Genomic DNA, 6,625 nt, shown 5'->3' with positions numbered 1-6,625 from the left:
GAGTGAGTGAGCCAAGTTCTACTTATCCATATGGAAGAAACTCCCTTAGACAGCAGCAAGCAAAGGAAATTACAGAACACATTCAGTATGAGACGATTTATGTCGTTTAAGAGTAGGCAAAGCCATAGTAAATTATAATGAAATCCAAGAGAGATTAACACTGAATTCAAAATAGTCGTTGCCTCTGTGGAGGGAAGGAGAAAGATGCAACTGGTATGATGAATATGGACGGCTCTTCTGTAATGAAAAGATTCTACTGCTTAACGTGGATGTAAATCCAAGGATGATCACTTTATTATGCTTTATACCTCCTTGTATGTCTTCTTATATGTCTTAAATCATTTTTAATGCTTTAATTAAAAATAAAAGAATATCTAAATATTATTTTAAAAAACAAGTCGGCAGAAGCCGTGTCTGCGTACATGCGCTTGTGTTAACGCTGTTAGTTGGAATGGGCCTTCATTTCATTTTATCCTTCACAGTGTTTTTGGGAAACCATCTGTATCACACTGGGGAGATGAGCAAACTGAGGTTTAAGAGATATAAGGTCGGTAAGTTGATCTTTCTCCAGCCAAGGACCTTCCCTTAGCCCATGGTCACTAAGCACACACCACCACAGTTCCCAAGTCAACCTGAAACACACGTAAATATCCTAGAGTCCAGAATCCAGTTATTACTGTCTCCTTTGGCATTTCTACGACGTAGATGACAGTTTCAGTCTAAATAATGGGCAGTTTGCGGTGAGACCAGTGCAAAGTGATTCTCAGCTTTGAGAGATTGGCCACTGGTATGCGCTCCTTGCTGTGCTTAAGAGCTGCCTGCTGCGCATTCGTTGTGCCCAAGCGGTGCTGTCATTAGAGCCATTGCAGCCACTTATTACATGAGCTCAGAAGTCAATCGCTGGAAAATAAGAGTGAATTAGTCACAGCTGGTGCTGCTGGACAAACACATACTGATCAGAGAAGACTTGCCAACACTTATTGGCCCCTATGCATGGCTTCTGAAAACAGCTTCTCCCCTCCGAGCAAAGCTTTCCCTGGGCTTTTAAAGAGATCGACATTTACTCATTTGCCCACTTTTTTATTCATTTATCCTTACATCCATTTGTTTAGTAAATATTTATGGAGTGTCTCTTTGAGCTGGGAACTGTATGGAGTGCAGAGTATACCTTGTGAATAATAAGAAATGATCTCTGCTCTCATAGAGTTTACGGGACAGGGAGCATGTTAAATAAATGAGTATAAATACCTATTCTTATATTAATGTAAAAGGTAGGAAAGAGGGTAGAAGGAGAGAATCACGAGGAAAATAGACATTGGTAAAGTCCTTCAGGAGTCACTCGTTGAACAAGAGGCATGAAAGCCAAGCCTGAAGGAAGACTTATAGATCCCCTGAAATACTTGAGATTTCTGGCAACAGGCTGTGTTTCTAGTTTGTCTTTGTCTCCTTAGAAACTGTCACTTTCTATGAAACAGTTGAGGTCAATTAGAGAACACACTGGTCATGTCAGATACAAGCGTAGGCTTTACCGGACCTCAAAGTCCAACTCCATTGTTGCATCAAGGGACTCCAGACTCAGGCTCTGCACTCAGCTCAAACGCTCACCTATTATTCAGAACAGCACCTCTCTACCTGTGTTATGTTACCAACCATGTGACAGACGGCATTCTCCCGTGCGACACATTCAAGGAAACATATCAGAAGGCACATGAGTGAGAGGGGTTTTATTCCTGAATTAATCTTGAATCCACTGCACTTTAAAAATCCAGCACCTCGTTCATATAGTGTGTACTGTTACTAATGACAAACTACTTGCAGGACACACAGGACAACTGATTGTGGCGCACAGGTTTGCTGATGTCACAGTTAAGATCACTGCTCTGTGGAGCTCCGGGTTGTACTGCCACCAACATGAATGGGCCTCAGGCTCCATGCCCTCATGTATCGTTTTCTTAGACCCAGTACCTCATCGAAGAGTTCCTCAAGGTCCCCAGTTCCTCAACACTGTCCTCATCCCATCCACGCATGGCTGATGGATTGCTTCGGGCACACCTTCTCCAATGCACTCTTTACTTAAAATCAATGCTCTTTTGCCATCTTGTTTACTTCCTTTTCTCACTTATGGATACCTAGTGTTGAGGTTTAGAAAGGACCTCCATCATACTTCCATTCTAAGAGTTAGGGTCTTCATGAATAGTCTCATAATGCATCATTTAATGTATAATATAGTCTCATAATGCATCATTTAATGTATAATATCATCACTGTCTTCTTCATCATCTTCATCATCTTCATCATCATCATCATTACCATCATCACCATCATCACCATCATCACCATCATCACCATCATCACCACCATCATCATCATCACCATCAACATCATCATCATCACCATCAACATCATCATCATCACCATCATCACCATCATCACCATCATCATCATCATCACCATCATCACCACCATGTGTAGGACTCCTGGGAGGCACAAGAGCATCAGCAGTGGACATAACTGATACGGCCCTTACCTTACTGTCATGTAGCTCACAATCTAGATGAAATTTTAAAAATCGATACAATTTCAAAAGATAGGTGTAGAAGATGTATTTTTGTGGAGGAACAGAGGCCTGAGCAAAGTGCTAACAGTAAGAAATAGCAAGACAAGCCCTGAAAAAAAAAGGAGGTAATGCATCATTTGGTCATCATCCAAAGATTTGGGCAACGATGGGCTTATCTTCTTTGCAATCTCAGGCTTATAGGAAACTCTCATAATTTTCAGCTGTTCTGCTGGTTTAAAGCTTTATCCTCTGACACTTCAAACTTGTGAACCTTCAGTTTTTTGTCACCTGAGCTTTACAGAGTGGGGGAATGCACTTAATTTAAACAAAACTGAGCAAACTCCACAGGTTAGACCCCACAGAGTTTTATCTTTCTAGATAAGATTTTTCCTTGGTTTTTGTCTGCATTTTATATCAGTCCCCTAGGGTCTACTCTATATAATCACAATTTAACTGACATCTAGGGATTTAGCCTGAATTTATTGTCAGATTTTGGTTCTTATTCTTTTTGTTCTCTCTCTGCAAGAATCTCTCTCCACCTGCTTTAAATTTCCAGCTGCTTTTTATAGCTCTGAAATTTCATCTCTGCCACCTTTAGCCAACAAAACTATGCTTCCGAAGCTTAATCACAGTGGCTGGACAGTTCTCTCTTGCCAGAGAGCCACAAGCTCACAATATTTACCCCTTCCATTTGTATTTTTCCAAAATCAAACTCTTCAGAGACTGCTGAATGTTCTGTACGCTTTCTGCTGTTATTAACTAGGTTTTTTTTTTTTTTTTAAATTATACGGTTTTTATAAATATTATCTGTGGAACGTTTCATGCCACCACTTTGCTACTCTCCCATTAATTTACAAGTTTTTTCTTTTATTGATCGATTTAAAACTAATGCATTTATTTAGCTTTTTTTCTTTTTTTACCTAAGCAATGCAAGTCAGGTGTACCAGTATTGGGATAAAGTGAGTAAAAAAGACATCATCTCTGCTCTCATAAATATGGCACTGTCGTAGAGAAGATAGAATATAAATAGGTAAGCCAACACATGACAAAATATAAAATAATTATAATTGCTATGAACAAAGCAAAAGCAGGTAAAGGAATAAAGAGCGATTAGGATGTTATTTTAGATATGACATTAAGGGAAGGCATCCTTATGGAGGAGACATTTAACTAGAGATGCTAAATACTATAGCATTTGTATTCTTAAATCTTCGCTAATTCCCATTGGGAATGGTGACTATAAATGGATCGCATTTGCCACTCTGAGAAACCAGTTTTGCTAAAGTAAAATACATCTATTTACTTATATGTGAATAAACATGACCAAGCACCTGCTATTTGCTATGCACTGTTCTGAGTTATGAAAGTAGACACATTCCTTGCTCTCACAGGATTTACATTCTAGTGGAAGAAACGAAAGAGGAAGTCAAAATGATGTGTGGAGTGCCAGGAGAATCAATTTTCAATAAGGAATCAGGAAAGACTTCGCTGAGAACAAACACCTACAAGCTGTGGAGAAGCATTCTGTGCCAGACGAATAGAAACTGCAAAGTTCCTAGGATGGAAAATGTCTACTGTGTTTGAAGAATAGCAAAGAGTCCTGTGTGGCTGGTTGGGGTGATTAAAAGGCAGAGTATAAAAGGAGAAAATGGTGAAATAAGAAGGGGCCACATCTACAAAACTCCACAGACCACTGTAAGAACGTGTACTTTGACACTGATTGAAATGGGGAACCATCAGAGGGCTTTGAGCAGAAAAGTCACATTTGAAAACAGTTATTTCATATTTTTTATCCAGCAAGAAGCCTTGATCTGTATCACGTCCTCCACCATAGCTAGATTTGAAATTCTGACCTTATGTTGTAACAAGATTCCTTTGGCTGCTGTGTAGAAGACAGATTGTTTGGGTAAGACTTTGGGAATCAGCAAGCTAATTCAATAATCCAGGAGGTTCTTTTATAGGATTTGAACTCAAGTCACCTAACACCAAGTCTTCTGTACTCACTATGTGTGTGGCCTTGTTCAGGGGGGATTTCTGGCCACATCCTAATTGAAATGTATGCTGCCCTTCACCAGGGCCAAGATTAAGGCATCCGTCGAGCATTCAGACCAGCCTGAGATGTGGGAGCCAGGCCACTCAGGCCTGATTATGATCGCCATGTTTAGCGACGCAGCTGGAAGCGAAGACCAGGAGCAGGACTGTGGTCCTCGGCCCCTTCCAGGCATGCATTGATGGATGACTCCCTCTGAGAGGAAGCGGATGTGCTCACATACTGGGACCACTGGCTTCATTTGTAGCTTGCCCAGCACTGCTGGGTAGTTCTCCTCCTCTGCTGTTATCTGTGCATTTGTTACTTCTAAGGAGCTACGTTACATGAACACAACAACTTGGGAACTAAGTCCCAAAGAACAGAAGCTTTGGCTTAATCACCAGTTTAATATAATGACCCTCTTTCTCGGGAAAACTAACAATGAAAGAGAGATGGTTGGCAGTAAAGGTACTAGAGAATGAATCTTCTTTTAATTTCTCTAAATCAAAACAGAAACCAAAGTAACTTCCTCAGTGGCTAGTAATAACAGGGTCATTTTCCGAAGGCTCAAATTTACCATTTTTTTTTTTTTTGGAAAGATTTGAGTCTTTCTGTGAAAAGACTTCTAAGCTCTTGGGAGTAAGCTAAAGTAAATCTGTTCTGGATGCATGAACTGTCCTATGCTAATTCGTCTCACTGTCAGAGCTCAACATAAATGACATGTGTAGCCTAACAGATGAAATTCTGGTTTCTAACCTCAGAGCACATCACAGAAAGCAAACTCCATCAAGTACAATTCGGTTTGGTTATAGATCAGAGAAAAGTCCCACATAACATAGGTTTAAACACATGAATTTACCTCTCGCATAAATGAAGTCCAGAGGTGGCAGACCAGGGCCACTGGCACCACTGCAAGATCCTGGCAAAACTCACCGCCTCACGCTTCCCCAGCACTCACATCGCCATGAATCTCCCCACCAGAATGAATCTCATCATGCGCTTTGTGCCTCTCTAGATCAGCCCCGCAAGAAGACAGGACTGCCAGGCCATCTTCCATCCCCGGACTCCTCCACTTTATACAATTGTCTGCATCCCCTCATGGGAGCCATCGTCCACCTCTGCTATATCCCAGAAACCCTTCCATGAGCCCACTGAACCTGGAGTCAGTCATAGCGAAATTCCTCCTGGCTCCTACTCACTGTTCTGAACGTGCCCGTTACCTTTTCGCTCTACAAAAATTTGTCTCTTATGCCTGAAAACATGTTAGCCTCCAACACTATTAAGTATGCACATTTTTCTTCCTTGCTCTTCTTGGCCTAGAGTCCTCTTGATCCTCCATAATGACATGTTCAGACCATTCCCTCTCCTTCCTCTGTGGCCATCCCATTTTAATTCTCACCAACAGAGTGTCTAGGTCAGAACATCTCTGTGACAGTCATTTGCAGACATAAAGGCCATTTTTCCACATTCTCATCGACAATTGGAATAATCAGCTTTTTAACTTTATCCATTATGGTGGGTGCGTAGTGTTCTTATTGACATCTTAATTTGCATTTCCCTGTTGTCTGTTGATGTTGAGTATCTTTTCATTTGTTTACTCGCCATTCATATATCTTATTTTTGAAGTGCCTGCTAAAATTTTCTGCCACATTTTTAAATGTGATTCTTTTATTTGTATAGAGCTGCAAGAGGTTTTATGTATCCTGGACAAAATTTCTCTGTCAGGTATATAAATTGTAAATATTTTCCTGTTCTGTAAACATTTATTATAAATATTTTCCCCATATCTTTTATTATTTTCTCTTTTTGAAACATTTTTATTGAGGCACAGTTGACGTAAAATAATCTATACACAATTAAAGCATGAAACTGTCATCACAATCAAAACCCTTAAACTTGCCTCATGTACTTTTGCAACCAACCCTTTTCACTCCTTGCCACTTCCCAGACACCCACTCCTTATTACCTTTCTCCAGCCACACGGTGACCCGTGTCATTCTGCTCATACACAAGCACTCTGCCCTCAGGGGGTCTGCCTT

The sequence above is a fragment of the Pteropus vampyrus genome, unplaced genomic scaffold (genome assembly GCF_000151845.1).
Source record: "Pteropus vampyrus isolate Shadow unplaced genomic scaffold, Pvam_2.0 Scaffold232, whole genome shotgun sequence".
NCBI classification, from domain to species: Eukaryota; Metazoa; Chordata; class Mammalia; order Chiroptera; family Pteropodidae; genus Pteropus; species Pteropus vampyrus.
This window is presented reverse-complemented; position numbering follows the sequence as displayed.